The 17,697-nt window shown below is 37.9% G+C and overlaps 1 protein-coding gene across 3 annotated transcripts in view; it reads left to right on the plus strand.

The window, feature by feature from the left end:
• Positions 1 to 17,697, plus strand: part of arhgap32b (Rho GTPase activating protein 32b) — a 232,415-nt gene that overhangs the window by 44,144 nt on the left and 170,574 nt on the right. The gene's annotated exons all lie outside the window — the stretch shown is intronic.

Consider the following 17,697-nt stretch of genomic DNA (forward strand, 5'->3'; position numbering starts at 1 on the left):
ATAGGACTGGGAAATTTTACGAGGGAGATCATTGATCGAATTTGAGTTTGATCTAATTGATTAGCCATTTCATATTTAATTGTCTTTAGCATCGTCCTGTTGGAAACTTAGTCATTTGTTGATGGTTTTCAATAAAGGCGTGCGTAATTTCCGATTTTTGGATTATTTGCGATTCGGCCGTGGATTTTCGTGAACGATTCACAAACATCCAAATTCCGATTATTGAATTATACCAAGTAAAACGGAACTAAAACACAGTCAGCGTGGTCTTAGGGACGCAATAAGGAACGGACCGAGAGTAAATATTATGTTCAACTCATGCCGCTAGATAAAAAAACAATAATACCTGACTTTGGCCGATAGCTGCTACAGACAACAGCCAGTTGCTAGTTGTTTCAAACATACGGCAACATACGGGCTATGGTAGATATCACATATATGTAGAACTAAATGCGAAATGACAGAAAAGATGAAACAGTTTTAAACCTTTATTTGTTTTGGTCTGTGTAATTGCTATTTGCAGTAGTACCAGCAGCTTTTATTAAGGATTTAGTGTAGGTTTTCAGGCTGTGGAACAAATTAATGGGATTATAATGTATTCTTGTGGGAAAACCCTGCTCGACATACGACCATTTTGACTTACAAACAAGGTCTTGGAACGAATTAACTTCGTATGTAAAGGTACCACAGTACATTTAGAGTGAAAAGACCGCTTGGTAGACACCTTAACAGGCTAAAGCAACATTACATTTTCTCTCATGCAAGATAATTTTTTTTTTTTACAATATTTACAAAACCGGCAAACCTGAAGCTTCCTGCCTCCTAGCTGCTGCGGGGGTCCTTCTAGGTTCCTACCGTCAGTCAGTGGTGGCCACAGTTGCCCACACAGATGCCTGATCAAAATCCTTTTTTTAAATTTTTTTTTTTTTTTTTTTAATCTGCTTCTTTTTTGTTAATCGGGTGATTTAATTTTTTTTATTTTTTATTTATTTTTTTATTTTTTATTAATTGTTTTTTAATGTTGGAAAAAGTCCATATATCAGATGGCTGAAATATCGGTCGACCTCTAGTATTTATTACACTCCACTGTAACACTAAACACTAGGTCTGCACAATATATCGTTTGAACATCGCCATCGCAATGTGCGCATGCGCTATAGTCCCATCACAGGACGTGCGTTTTTTAATTTTTTGTTTTATGTAAACTTTTGTTTGTCTTCATAAAATTACTACTAATAATAAAATATTATTATTAATGTATTATAAAAGCAGCAATTGTGCAGAGACATGGCTTCCTGGATCCCTTTTATATACACCAATCTTCATCATTCAGAGATAAACTTCCTTAGCATGGATTAAACGGTATTATATATTTTTGCGTCCAAATCCAAGTCTCCTGACTGAGAATCTGCTGATACAGACTCCTGATCCAATACAGCACACTTCAGACTGTGTACCAAGCTTAACAATGTTTAACCCTTTGATCGTAGAACTACCGAGGTGTCCGTGGCCATATCAAAGCTACAAACCTGTCAATCATCATTACCTTTAAGAAACAGACGCCAGCTGCACTGGTGACCAAGGAAAAAGTTTGGTTGCACTGCTTTTCAGAAGGGAGGGTGAGAGGCTGTATGAGCATGAAGCAGAAAAACAGAAATATATCTATTCTTAATTAAAGATGCTTTTCACACAATTACTTTTACTATCCTCTGAAAAATGACACGATCGGCCCGATTTCCTATCATGTGATTGGATCAGGACATCTCTAATGAATACAATGTGGTCATCGTGAGTCAACCAAAGTGTTCCCAAACAGAGCTATTCAAGTCAGGTGAAAATTCTTCTAGTTTTGATATTGCAATATATATATATGTATATATATCGTACCCCCCCCCCCCCCCCCAAAAAAGCACAATGTCAAGTTTTTTGTAATATCGTTCAGCCCTATTTAACATAACAAAGAAAATTATACATATTGAGCATTAAAACAAAATATATTTCGTTTTCTGAACGCCCGCCCCCGTTAGCATAATACCACTATACAATAGAATGCGCAATTCAAGGGCTTACAAACATTAGCATCAATGCGCCTTATTGAACTCTCAAAGGAATCAGTTAACACACAAAAACACCACATTTCTTGTCAGGGAAAAGAAATATAACACTCACATGCACATGCTTTTTGTACACGGCCCAAAAAAGTTCGACTAAAATAAAGATGCCAAGAAAGTGGTAATATTAGATTTGTATGATTTTATTGGGTAGCTGATACGAGCACTATTGCGAATAGAGAGAGAATGGACGAGCTAACATCTGCAGCCAATGTACCATTGCAGTTCTTGCCATTTCACCACGTTGTTTGTGACTTCCGTGAAGTTGGCTCAGACGCAATTTTATATAAAAATGATGACAGTCGTTTGTTTTTGTTTATGCTGCTATCATTTTTAAGATATTCACAATTCTTTTATTGGTCAATTAGAGATTAACCAGCCCCCCCAGAGAGCGATAGGGGGGAATTAAGCGAACAAAACCACAATTATGGAGCCCAGAGTAGTAGTAAAGGAGTATTTTTTTTGCTCAATATTATATCTGCTCCAAAATGTATTATTGCTCGCTCAAAATTTTTAATTGCTCGCTCAATGTATTTTTATGCGCTCAATCTATTTTTCTGTGCTCAAAATCTAAAATTGCTCGCATAGAATAGTGGCACAAATATAACACCAGACATATTGAGATAATAATTTTGAGTGATGACGTCACTCGCAGTTTTTCCGTATCCAACTCCAGCGGCTGACGGAGCGTACCAACACTCTCAATAACAGAGGGGTGGCGCTGGGGGCTTCAAAACATGTCGTCTTGTAGTATAACATTAGGTGGGTACTGAGATACTGACAATAAACTGGCAGCGGTAATCAGGTTGCGCACGCAGGAGCGAGCGAGTGAACGAGGTGTGTTAACGTCCCACGGAGAGCAATAGCTGCAGCATAGACTGTAAGGTAGGTTGTCTTTGATCGGCATAGTGTAACGTCGTCAAAACAGAACAACTAGGAATTAATGTGAAATTAAATAATTTTTTTTTTTTTTAATTATTATTAATCGACCCATTATTTTTGCTGGCCTCACCGGGCCAGTGGTTGGAGCATTCAGGTGGCCCTGACGGTTTTACTTTAAAAGTACATCCTGGCCACCAGGCCATTTATATTGTCGAGCACTGGGAGGAACGGAACTCGCTCGTAACTTGAGAACGGCCTATATGTTTATGTTTAACAACCGGTACTCTCTAATTTCTTGTCCATTGAGGTTCCAAGTGCATTAGCCTTCAGCTTGTTACGTGATTGTTACACTCAAACCTACATATCCATACGCCGTCATCAAGCCATCCCCTCCCTCATACATTTCCGTGCACATACACACACACACAAAAAACTCAAGGGCATTTTGGGCCTCGTACAAACACTAATTCTTTATCTTTATCTCCTACATTGGAGGCTTTCTCATTTCTGACTGTGTGCACATGGGATATCACTCACTCATCACCTCAAGATTACATTTAATTGGTACAATCAGCCACTGAATTCGCACTAACCTCCTACACCTTATGTGGAACTCTCCTTGGAAATGCGCTGTGCAGGGGAAATTAAGGCTACTCCTGATTCACAGCTTTAAGTCACTCGCTGTGTATTTTAACTAATTACTGCTGCTCTTGTCACTATTAATTAGCAAGTCTATATACAGTACATACACATGTCCTTTTTACCTTTTAGCCAATAGGGTTTTATGGTACAAATAAGATTTTTTTAATTTCTCTGTTGTCTTTTTATGTAGCTCAACCCCCACCTGTGCTTACAGCACACTCTTCAAACAGTCCTGGACTAGGTCTAAATTCTGCCCCAGGGTTGCCATGGCAGCAGTAGCTTAGCATACATTAGACAGTGGTTTAGTATTACTTCAAAAAGCTAAGAAGGAATTAAGTAGAGCCTGTGTAATTGTGGGATACCTCTGTTTTGCTAATTTAAAGAAAGCCTTCAGTCACATTTGCAATGAAAAAAATCTGCATTTCACTTTTGTTAAAGTTGCCTGGTCAATCTCAATGAACGTTATCTTGGGACTTGGCCCAATTTTACTCTTAAGATTTTAATTTAAAGAATGAATTTAATTTGCTTGTAAACAAAATTCACTTTTTGGTTTTGTTTTTATTTTGACTATAGAAAATTGGATAATCTATTTCAGATTGCAATTCAAGGTCCACTTAATGTATACAGTATAGGGATGTCCCCAATCCGATCACGTGATCGGAAATCGGGTCCGATCGTGTGTTAACTCATCGGCTTCCATCAGATTGCTGCCAACCCTTCCGGTCAAAATGGATTGGACGTAGAGCTGTTCGATTTTGCCTAACAAGAAAATCCCGATTATTTTCTCTCAAACCCCATTTTCCGATATCGATTAAGATTTCTTGGCAAAATAAAAATAATGACGAATAAAATGCTCCCTCTACTTACAAAATTAATTTGTTCTGGAAGTAGTTTCGTGAACTGAATATTCTGTAAGTGGAGACTTGTTTTCTTGGATATGCCCTAATCTGTTCCAAGACCCCAAAATTCAGACATAAATCTTTCATAAAGCATAAGAGCAAATAAACAATAAATAAAATAAAAGCAAAACATGTAAACAATACATGTTACCATTAGATTATTGCACAAAAAAACATGAGAGTGTAAAACATAAAGAATAAACTCATGTAAAGATATCGGAACACGAGAGACGAATGAAGAGGACATTGGGATTAGGGGTGTGCCATCGTAGGCACCCCACGATTCGATTCGATTACGATTCAGGGTGCTACGATCCAATTATTAAACAGTGATCGCGGTATAGACAGTGATCGCGGTTATCGCGAGTATTGCGAGTATCGCTATTATCGCGATTATCGACACATCGTACATTACTACTTAATACAATAGCCAAACAAATTTATTTCCATTATTTATTTAAAATATCCTAATGATTCAACAGGAACGATGGAAACATGCCCATACAGCAAAAAGCTGCCCTTAAGCTGCTTAATTAATTTTTTTTTTTTACAAGAAAGTGCAAAAAAAATAACCATTTTATAGGGAGCACTTATTTCTCTCAACAATACAATAAAATTTACACAGGTGGAATGAATTCCACATTTTCTGTAAACAAAGTGTCTTTAGAAATAAGACTTCTGTTAACCAATATACTTTGTTTTCACAGAATTCTGTACTATTTCGCATGTTTGTAGTGTTACCGCTGTACTTGATCGTGGTTTTACATGTTCTCCATATGAAATACGTTAGCGAATTAGCTAATTAGCTTAGTGCTCAGCGCTAACTATTAACATCTCAAAAACAACAACAATAAAGGCTAAACAGTACAAGAGGGTTCGTGTACTCACTTCTTTTAGATGCACACGGGTCTCAACAACACACTCAGGACATTTTCAATTGAAAACTAGTGCTGGACATCTAAATGACAAGGAGCAACGAACTATCTCTCTTCCCCTCTTGCTCTAAAAAAATAACTTGTGCACAAAAGCGCGACCACTGGGTTGCGCTTCTGTTTCTGCCTCTCTCATACGCAAGTTTATTTTCCAGTCTTTTAAAAAGGAGTAAGTCTCTCCCTCAGTAACCAGCAGCATCCATCATAACGTGCGCGCGCCTGTTAACGGTGCCCGGCGGCAGACGTGTTTTGAATTTCGTTCTGCTGCGAGCGGCTGCCATTAAGTTATGAGGGAAAAACATCATTTTTGAACCTTTATGAATCGTAATCGAATCGTCACGTGTCGAATCGCGATGCATGTAATAATCGATTTTTTGGAACTGCTGTAGTTGGGATATACAGTGGGGAGAACAAGTATTTAATACACTGCCAATGGGTTTTCCCATTGGCAGTCTATCAAATACTTGTTCTCCCCACTGTACATATACAGTAGAGGTCCCTTTAGCTAATTGGATGCCAGGAAGATGCTAGGCAATAGCCAGTGGCAGAGCAGCCTTAATTATGTTAATTCAGTAAACTCCAGGAGCTGCGAGTAGCATCTAATACTGTATTTTAGCCTTTCGTATCCTGAAATTTATTTTGTAACAAGAGGCAATATTTTCCACTTGAGGCCTGGTTGAACCTGAAAATTCTGTATGTAGAGACATTCATAAGTAGAGGTATCACTGTATTCGGAATGTCTTCTATCTAAACTTTTTTTCTTTATTAGAACTGAAAATGCCAGTGAATTTAACAATGTTAATACACACAGAACAATCCCTTGGGATCAAGAGCATTTTATTTAGACAGCAGACTCCAGCTCTGTTCTTAATCAGAGCAATAATGTAAAAAGAAAGTGTACAGTATATATATTTTGAAACAAAGTCAAGCATGAGAAAAGGTAGTCGGTCTGTAAATCAAATAGTCTGTCAGCATGTCAGTCTGCCAACCAGCTAGCCAGCCAGCCAGCCAGCCAATCAAGTCAATCAGGTGAAGTTGGTAGGCAGCCAGGCTTATAGTGGTGTGCTGTCATATTTCTCTCTGGTCTTACTTACATAAATTAGTGATTAGTGCAAAACTGTCACTCAATAATAACAATATGCAAGGTGGCAATCACCTTGTCTAAACAAACACAAACATGCACCTCAATGAAGGTAATAGACAGAATGAGCCCTTAGGTTTATAAGCAGCTCATCTTTACAAAAGACGTCAGGTCAGACGCATTAATAGGCCAATGAACAATGTGTATGGATGTAAATATAGATTCAATTTTCAAATGTAGAACTATGCATTTTGTCAAAATATGTTATTGTGTTAAAACAAAAAGCAACAGTTAGTGACTGTAATCTAGTAGCAGCAATCTTGACAGGAAAACGAGAGAGAGGGACAGACATGCACTCTCGTATATTTTCATACTTGTGGTATGGTGCAATATACGCTCAGCCAGACATGGCACTACATTACTGTCTCGTTGTGGTGTACATGAAAGTGTGCAGATTGAAGTAAATGATGAAGTGTTGAAAATTTCAAGGCTGCATGTTTTATTTAGCAATCCACTGCAATCCTACATATATACAACAATACTTTAAGTACATCATGAGATAATACACTTACTCATGGCGTTATGCAATATGTGTCCAAAGTTGAACACGTGGGAGGAAGTGGAAATGCAGAGAAAACGACGGCGGCTTAGATAAACTGAAATGGTGCGGTTTTGAAAATGGAACGTACCGATTTGAACGTTTTAAATATCGTTTTAACCAGAAAAGTGTTTCAGTTCAAAATCGATTACTAAAACAGCCTCAATTGGATGTCTATCGCTGTTAATGGCAGTTGAAATATGATCACTCAATGCCAGCCTTCCCATTTCAAATGACTTAATGGAATACATTTTAAAATCCCAATCGATTTTGATTTTCGAATGCCAGTTTTTGTCTGACAAGACAAAAATACGCCAGTTTCCATCAGATGTTCACAATGTGAGTCTTATTGTATTTCTAGTTAGTCAGCCTTGCATCGTAGCAGTGTTTAGTTGTGTCACTAATGTGATGTGCTGCCCCCCCCCTTCCCCCACACACACATGGTAAGATTTGTTTTCCTATCTTGGCAAGAGAGAATGAGTAATGCTGCTCACGAAATGAACATTGTCCTTAAAGACGCCACAATACAGTGGTGCCTCTACATACGAAGTTAATTCGTTCCAGGACCTTGTTTGTAAGTCGAAATTGTCGTATGTCGAGCAGGATTTTCCCATAGGAATACATTATAATTCCATTAATTCGGTCCAAAGCCCAAAAACCTACACTAAATCGTTAATAAATACTGCTGGCACTATTACAAATGGGAATTACACATAGCAAAACAAATAAATTATAAAATCGGAATAATATAATAATAATAATGATAATAATAATATTTCCTGTAATAATGTAATGAATCGGGTTCTGATGTGGCGGACGTTTTTTGCGGTACCTGAACGCACTGCACCCGAGAGCGGTGAGAGTTTCACTTTCAATGTTTTCTTGAGAACACTGTCAACTTTGGCGGTCAGGAGGCGTTTTGTGTTGAATAAGTTCTGAAATAAATGATAAAAACGTGACGAAGCTAGCGATATCTTTGGCGATGTTACCACTATTATAATTGTCATCTTAACTTATAAAGACTGGCGAACGGTGGTAGGAGGAGGACCGTTGAGATGTATTGTTGAGCCAGTTCACGGATCGCGCACCCCAAGCTCATATTTTTCTATAATTTGCATCTTCATTTAGAAGTTAAGCGTCACCTTTTTCCTTGTTTCACCACCTGTACCAACCTTTTTGAAACCTGGGTTGATTTCTCACACAAGAAAATCCTCCGTGGGTTCGTCTGCGGTGCTGTCATGTCGTCGTATTTCGAGCATGTCGTCGGATGTACAAACAAATGGCGAGTCAAATTTTATGCCGGATGTCGAAAAGATCGTGTGTCGAAGTAATTGTATGTCGAGGTACCACTGTATATGCTAGTCTGTCAATTTTCATTCGAATTTGTTGGAAGACTTCATTTTTAAAATTTATTTCTGGACTAAAATTTTTTATAAAAATGAAAACATTTTAAATAATCGTCGACCAAAACTAGGCAAAATTTGTCTGAGATTTCGACATCGAAAATTAGACAAACTAGGGATGCAGCTAGCCATTATTTAACTTGTCAATTAATCTATCAACTACTTAGTTAGAATAATTGCGTAATCGGATTAGGAACATTTAATTGGTTGCAGAATCAATTTTAGGAGATGTAAAACAAAGGCGTGATTGCACTTTCAAAAGAGCATTGAATGGAAATATAAAATGTAATTCCCTAGTGTTTCATCAAGCTATGCAGAATTGCACTTTCATTTAAAAATAAGTTAAAATACTTGAGTTTAGCCTCGAGCGGTAAAAAAAATAAAAGATCAATTGGCTAACTTGCATAGCAAAAGTCCGTGACATAAATTCTATAAAATGCTTTTTTTTTTACAATGCTCTTAACAAATTGTTCAAACATATATTCCCACAAAAAACGACTAAATATACCTATAAATTACGAATGCATAAAAAACACATTACCTCATACAACATATTACCTCATACAAAAACTTACCTTATATTGGTCTTAACAGGGAGCAGCTGGATTCAGCCATATTAAATGAGTTATGTCACAGTTGCCACTAGAGGGCATGTATCCACCCAAATCAATAAAACTGAATTCAAACACTTTTAAAACCAAACATTACAACGGCACTTTAATAAAACAAATACTCAAAGTAGCATAATTTGATTCAAGCTTTTTTCTAATCGAATTACTCGAGTTAATCATTTCATCGTTGGAGCACAAAGACACATTTTGATATGTATTTTCGTCCAAAAGACTAAGACAAAAATTAAAAGGGCTGACATAAACAACTTTGGTCCATGGACAGCGAAAAAGCCAAGAAAATCACAGCCAGATCCCTATTATCTAATATTATAGTTTGAAATAGTAATATACATTACTACTCTCAAGGGGATGATAATTAATTCTGTCCTTAAACTTGTGAGCCAAAGCAAAATAGTGCTCACCTGGGTTAATGCGGCCGAAATAATTTGTAGTAAGTGTAAGACGAGGGTTTTCTGTATGCTGCAGTTCATTAGATTTAACCCAGATTACCTGGCATTGGATGAAAGTAGATGCTTTTCTGCAATATGAACTAGTTTTAAGGAAAAAGGATTAGAGGTTTTCACGGAGCTTTTTGTTTTTTGTTGATGCAGCAAAACTGCCTCAGGCAATGCTCACACAGCGCAGCCCTCTCATTCATTTTCAATGGAGCCCATCTGCTGCTGCAATAAACACAGTAGGACAGCAAAAACAAAAAAATATATACTTTTTAAGTTATAGGAAATTATAAAGCCTGCGAATGGCTGACAACTAGTTAAGTGTGTATCTTGCTTCCAGCTCCGCCGTGACAGTGTTGCCGGATTGGCCAGTTTCCACACTCATGACGGGAGAGAAATGCATTTGGCGGGTTGTTAAAATTAAAGCTACTTTTGACAAAATTCAGCAGTTTCAATCATTAGATCGTCTGCTAGCCCTCCCAGTCAAAATAGATTGGCTGTCTATCGCTGCCAATGACGGCGTACTTGACCCTCTAAGAAGTGTTTTTTTTTTTTTTGCAGACCTTATAAATTTTGTCTCTTGTTTTTTTGGACGATATTACTTATTAGTCTTAGTCATATTTTAAAATGTGTCTTCGTCTAGTTCTTTTTCTTTCTTTTTTTTTTTTTGTTTTGACAAAAACTCAAGACTTTTTCGTCTAGTTTTAGTCAACATTTACTAAAAAAGTAAAAAAAAATATACTCCAAAAATGAATAGATAAATAAAGGTTTCAAACTTTCGAATGTACATTGACAGACAACAAGGAAAATGCCAAATTGGTGATAATACACACTCAGCAGGAAAACAGTACATTATTTTCAATGAATTATACCCACCTGGACGCCACAAACTGTATGTGGGGAAAAAAAAAAAGTGGACGCTCGCCGTTAGCATAGGCTAATACGAGCACGAATGCTATGCTAACACTACGAGTTACATTTAGTGTGTGATTATCACTCAGCACAGACTTTAAAGGCTAAAGCAATATTGTATATTCTGTCTGGCCAAGATAAGAAAACAAATATTACCTTGTATGCAAGCCTTAAGAGGAGAGGACACTGGCAATCTGGGGATGGGCGCAGCACGTCAGATAAGTGACACAACCAGACACTGCTACTGTGCAGGCTAAATACATATAAAATGTCACATGTTGTGAACATGTGACGGAAACTATTGCACTTTTTCGACTCGTCAGATCATAGACTTCATAATGTATTAATGGGGCGCGGGGCAGATAAATAGGGGGCCGGCATTTTTGGTGAGGCCGTCAAAGCTGACCGAGTGGAATCACAGACAAAGAGTTTTGAAAATTATTGTGAATAAATACTTAAATCCCTGAATTCTTTATAGATATGAACATAAAGCAGTCTTGGTTAAAAGCAAAATAACCGTGCAGTTCACATTAATTTTACTTAAATATGTCGAAGTACAATGGTAGTGTGTTAGTAAAAGTAGCTAACGGCCGCCTTATGTAAACAGAGAATTTCCGGTGAAAATTCTTGTGAATAAGTGCTTAAATCCCCTGATTCTTAATAGATATAGACGTAAAACAGTCTCGATTCTTGGTTAAAAGCAAAAAAAAAAACATGCAGTTAGCATTTACTTTATGTAAATATGTCTAAGTACAATGCTAGTCTGTTAGTGAATGTAGCTAGCGGCCGCCTTAGGCCGCCTTATGTAAACAGGACTTTTCCGGTGAAAATTCTTGTGAGTAAATGCTTAAGTCCCCGAATTTTTTTATAGATATGGACGTAAAACAGTCTCGATTCTTGGTTGAAAACAAACAAACAAACAAACAAAAAAGTGCAGTTAGCATTTACTTTACGTAAATATGTAAAGTACAATGCTAGTCTGTTGGTAAATGTAGCTAGTGACCGTCTTATGTAAACAGAGCTTTTCCGGTGAAAATTCTTGGGAATAAATGCTTAAATCCCCGAATTCTTAATAGATATGGACGTAAAACAGTCTCGATTCTTGGTTAAAACAAAAGAAAAAGTGCACTTAGCATTTACTTTACGTAAATATGTCAAAGTACAATGCTAATCTGTTAGTGAATGTAGCTAGCGGCCGCCTTATGTAAACAGCTTTTGCGGTGAAAATTCTTGTGAGTAAATGCTCAAATCCCCGAATTCTTAATAGATATGGACGTAAAACAGTCTCGATTCTTGGTTAAAACAAAAAAAAAAAGTGCAGTTAGCATTTACTTAACGTAAATATGTCGAAGTACAATGCTAATCTGTTAGTGAATGTAGCCAGCGGCCGCCTTATGTAAACAGCTTTTGCGGTGAAAATTCTTGTGAGTAAATGCTCAAATCCCCAAATTCTTTATAGATTTGGACGTAAAACAGTCTAGGTTATTGGTTAAAACAAAAAAAGTGCACTTAGCATTTATTTTGCGTAAATATTGCGAACTATGATGCCAATGCAGTAGCGGCTAATTTCTCCTATTGATTTCATCATCGAGGGTGATCTCAAACAACATGGAGTTACCATGGAGGATGCAGAACAGCTGGCACAAGATCGCCAGCATTGAAAAAAACAGGCTCATTTGGTCGGCCAAACGCATAGGAACGGGACGCCCTGCCCCTAGTTGAAGCACTAATGAATGAATGCATGAATTTTGTATAAATTTCCAGAATATTTGGTGGAATTTTGGAATACAAACTCTGCTGAAAGAGTAGACCTGGCATTCCCCAATCACACAGACAGTACTGACATTAATTGTATGGCATGAAATGTTGTTCTTATTTTTGTATAACTCCTAGCTTAGGGTGAGCATATTTTGATTTCCAAAAAAGAGGACACTCAGCCCGGCCTCAAGATACTTGAGTTTTACTCGAAGTTCAATTAAAGATGTCTATATCACTTTAATATATTTAAAGTGTGTCCCCTCACTCTGGATGGGAAAATGCAGTTTGAAAATAAAAAAATAAATTATAATGACTTTAAAAAAAAAAAAAAAAAAAAAATATATATATATATATATATATATATATATATATATATATGTATATATATAATATATATATATATAAAATATAAAGGGTGTAACAGTACATGTATTTGTATTTGAATTGAACCGTTTCGGTACGTGGTCCTCGGTTCGGTACGGGGACGTACCGAACGAGTTTCTGACAGAATGTAAAGTGCTGTCAAATTTAGCGCGTTAACGGGTGGTAATTAATTTTTTGAATTAATCACGTTAAAATATTTGACACATTTAATGCAAGCGCGGAATGCCCGCTCACGCTTCCCATAATCCCACTGTTACGTCCCAGGGACTGCTGCTAAGGGCTTAGCATAAAACGAGCCACGCACACAAGTTACAAGTGGACACAAATTTATTCACACAAGTCGAACAAAATATACAAAATGCGGAAGAAGCTGGCTTCAGCGTAAGCCCAGGCCAAAACAACAAACAAAATGAAACTACACTTGAACCCCACCCGCTAAGTAAACCCTGATCGTATAAAAGAAAAAACAATACAGCCACTACTCTGGCTTCTACACTAAACAAAACGGGTTGAACGAAAACGGCAGTTTACCTCTACTGCTGCGGTGCTCTTATTTACAGTGGTGAACAAAAACAATCCAATAACGAATGAACACAAAATACCTCACCGAAAAAGCGGGAGTGTAACAAAATAGCGATAAAATGCACAGGTGAATGAATGGCGAGCAAACAGCTGTCGAGGAGGTACGCGGCACGTATGCTGTCAAATGCAAAATTGCGAACTCTGTTGACTGTAAAATGACGAGCTGTCAGATGACTTTTGTTAACGCTGCCTTTACATGGTTAACAAGACTCAGGCACAATACAACACACGCGGGTATGCAAGCTCAAACAACGTCCTAATAGTATTACCCAGAACCGTATTACCGTGTATTGTTGTTATTGCCGCAAATGTAAACAAAGCGCTGCATAATGGATACATGTCAGACTGCGGCTAGTTCGGGTGGCCCGTCAGCGGCGGTGACGTCGTCTGCCCGTCCGGCGTCAATTAGAGTATGCCACGTTGGGAGAGGAGGCAGCCAGCTGGCGGACGCGGCGATCATATGACTGACAGTCTCAAAACAGATAACAATTAAACGGCCAGGGCCGTCGCACCACTCAGAAGTGCAGTGAGCAGCGTGGGTAACGGTTAAATGTTAACATGGAAGATGGTTGGCCCTCTGGGTGGGGAATTCAATTTAAAAATGAATATAGATGGAACAACTCTTCACTTCAGTGTTGCAACTGTTCAATTTTGCACATCAGATATTTATTTTAAAGAAAAAGTCTTAGCCAAAGTTATTTTTATTTTGTTTTTCAAAATATCTACATTTCAGAATATTGTATTTTCTATTTTTGAGCAGAATTCTAGCTTTGTGTAGGCTAGGGCTGGGCGATATGGCCTTAAACATGTATCACGATAAATTGAGCAGATTTATCTCGATAACGATAAATGACGATAAATTTGCCCAAGCGTACTGTTATATAATTTGAAAATCTGAATCAATGCATGAAATACAGATTAACTGTTTCTTGTTGATTTATTTACCAGCATTCAATTTCATATACTGTATTTAACAATTGTACATGCAGTCTAAACATTAAGTTTATAAAAATGTAATGTAAGCAATAAGAATTCAAGTATGAACATTTATAACAGCGTGTATGACTTGAACAATGTACATTATCAAAATCAATATGCCTGTGCAAACATGTCATTGTAACACAAATGACTTGCAGGTTGAACAGTACACTTCAAAAAGACAACTTGTTAATGGCTGCTGTGACATAATTATTAAATACAAGTGTTTACATTATGGTTTCAGGGTCCCCCCCAGTGCATTTTTTAATAAATGCACGCACAAATGAAACCCCAAACAAACAGAGAGAGACACACACACATTAAAGCTATATTGCTCTTCTTCAAATGAAACGCTTAAGATTTTATGATAGCAATAATGACACAGAAATAAGCACATACAGAAAAATAGCTGGGGCCATTTCTCGGTCATTATAAGTTTCGCCGTTGGATTGTACTTTAAGCTGAATGCTTTACCATCACAAAAGCTATCAGAGGAATCACACACAGACAGATACAAAATAATGCCACATAGTAATTGCTAGATGCAGTCCGTGCCCAATCCACTCATTAAGTTCAGCCGTTTCGACAAGTTAGAGCCGCTATCCGACTACATCACGTTCATTTGTAGCGTTAGCCGCTAGCTAGCGTTAGCCTGGTTACCAGTAGAAAGCACTGAAAGCACCATCTCCGGAAATTGTGAGAACAGCAGGGAGGACAGCGGGTGAAAGCCCGTCTGGATGCCACCAAGAGTCTACTAAATGTCGGTTAAAAGTTTGGTGAACCTCCCTTAAGCCACACTCCATCACGTTTTGCTTGTAGCGTTAGCTGCTAGCGTTAGCTTACTAGGCTTTTGTTTGATTGGCTCCTTGATGATCACGTGACTCCCTACGTAAGTCCATTGACGGTTTCTTAAAGGGGAATGAACATAGACGGACAACACAGAATCAAAGCGGGATGAAAAGACTATATTTTCTTGTTTTATTAATTTACCGAATTTACCGACATGGTCAAAATTACGTCGGTCATCGTTAAGAATTTCGGTGACGGTAAATTTTCGGTTTACCGCCCTGCTCTAGTGTAGGCTAATGTTCCAATTGTTGAAAGCACAAAAGTGTGTAATAAACAACTAGCACATTTATATTTTGCATTTTGTTTTCTTACTGTGCCGAAAATGAACCGAACCGTGACCTCAAAACCGAGGTACGTACCGAACCGAGATTTTTGTGTACTGTTACACCCCTAATATACCATTGGCATTGGCAGTGTATCAAATACTTGTTCTCCCCACTGTATATATAATGCAGACCCATGGAAATGTAGTCCAGTCAATACACATACACACAGTAGGCTATGTGCCAACTAAACATTTTTATGAATTACTATCACGACAATTGTCCTTGACAAATTGTTATTCCCATTCAATTGATATTCTCATTCAATGTTCTAGATTGCACACAAACAATAACCGAAACTGACAAACTATTCAACCAGCATGTTTCCAGACCTAGCAGTTCAAAACTATGTTTCCCATAATGCCTATCATGGTTTAGCTTACTGATAGCTAGCTGAGGCAAAAATCAAACTTTGCTAGAAAAGTTTACAATCATCGGCAGCGCAACAATGCGGCACCAAATTGGATTTTACAGTCAAAGCTCCGACAGAAGTCAACAGTTGCCATTATTTACGTATTTATCGTTAAAAACTTAACAACTGGGCAGGCGTTCTGGCCAAATTGTCAACCCAGTAGATGGCGGTAATGCCTCATGATAGGGGTAATCTGTCAACAAAAACGAGAAGAACTACTCCTTCCTTCCCTTCTAGTAGGAGCCATGTCAACTGCTGCCACCCAGCGGCCGGAGGGATTGTCTTCAAATTGGTCCTGTGAAAAATAATGAAAACCGGATATTTTTATGAATTTATAAAACCCGCCCGGACGACGAGGATACTACGTGAAAGTAGGACTTGTCCGGGCAAAAGAGGACGTTTGGTCACCCTATTCTAGCTCACCTTTGTGGAACCTTGGCCTCAACTCCTAGGCAAAGCAATTTTCTATTAAATGCCTTCTCACTCAGGAATCCGTGGAATGTCTTGGATTCCAATACTCATGAAAATTGAGAAGGTGATAGTGGGCAGGTGACGGCACTGTTGAAATGTTGTCGCTCTCTGCTTAGCATCTGTAATTCTTAAGCATTTACTGGTGAGTGAGGCTTAAGCTTGTCAAACTGAGGAATGTCTGTCATTGCCAGGAAATGCAGCTGCTATCATGTTGAAAGCACATTAGCCCAATCTCATCTGTACTGTCCTTGTTAGAACATTCTTTTTACATCTTTTGTTACATAAGCTGTATCTATAAAAGAAGGTGCACATTGGAAAGTGAAATAGAAAAAAAGAAAAGTGATCAATGTCAATAACTAGGACACAGTTAAAAAATCCACTAAAATCCACTTTACCTTGCCTTCGAAGCTTGAAGTTGAATGGGTCCTCTTAAAAAGTCCCGCCGTAACATCTGATATACTCATTTCTAACGGCTATCAGCGCTAGCCCTAGCATAGCGGCTTTGTTGTAGCACACTATGGCAATCCATCCTATTATCAAAACAAAGTGAAAACACTGAGGGCTAACTTTGATTAAACTGATTATCCGTAACTAGATCAGGAATCGGGCAGTGTACCGGATTTCTCAATTTAGGTAGCAGTTCACTGAGCTAATAGATACACTAATTTAGTTGGCGTAGCAGAAAGCTTTCATGTCCCGAACGTAACCCGCGATTAAAATGTTAATTTTATAACCTTTAAAATCTTTTTTAATTGATGCATTAAAGTTTTGTATATACTATAATGTGTTTAGATTTGGACATACTTTATGTATGTACAGTATTCTCAGTGTTCTTCAGTATTTTCTACACATTATATCTACTTATATTGAATTAATAATATTATATAATGATTAGAGCTGAAACGAATACTCGAGCAACTCGAGTTTAAAAACTGATCCGAGTAATTTTGTTCACCTCGAGTAATCGTTTATTTTGACAGCTCTAAGCATCACGTTTTGCTTGGACTACTTTTAATGCGGGACAACGCGCTGATGTTACGTGCGTAGAGGAAGAAGCAAAAAAAAAAAAAAAAAAAAAAGAAAACTTACTGCAGCCGACAGCCACTACAAACGACGCCGACGTTGCTAAATACTAGCCCGCACGATGCTACGTTGGTAGCAGGTAGCGTCTGATGCGTCTCATAGAGATCACATGTATGTTGTACTAGATGCGAAATGACAGACTCTGCCGCTTCTGGGCGGCGTTAGTAAACAGCCGCCATCTTAAAGCAGTAGAGCGCTAAGAGCTAATAAAGAGCGCTAAGCGCTAATAAATAAGATTAACGTTACTGTCACTAGCTCACGTAACGTTAGCCCTGCGGAGGGCTAGGTTTCTATTAATTATGACCACTGTCGATGCGTGTCTTACATACAG

The sequence above is a fragment of the Corythoichthys intestinalis genome, chromosome 18, assembly GCF_030265065.1.
Source record: "Corythoichthys intestinalis isolate RoL2023-P3 chromosome 18, ASM3026506v1, whole genome shotgun sequence".
Lineage (NCBI taxonomy): Eukaryota > Metazoa > Chordata > Actinopteri > Syngnathiformes > Syngnathidae > Corythoichthys > Corythoichthys intestinalis.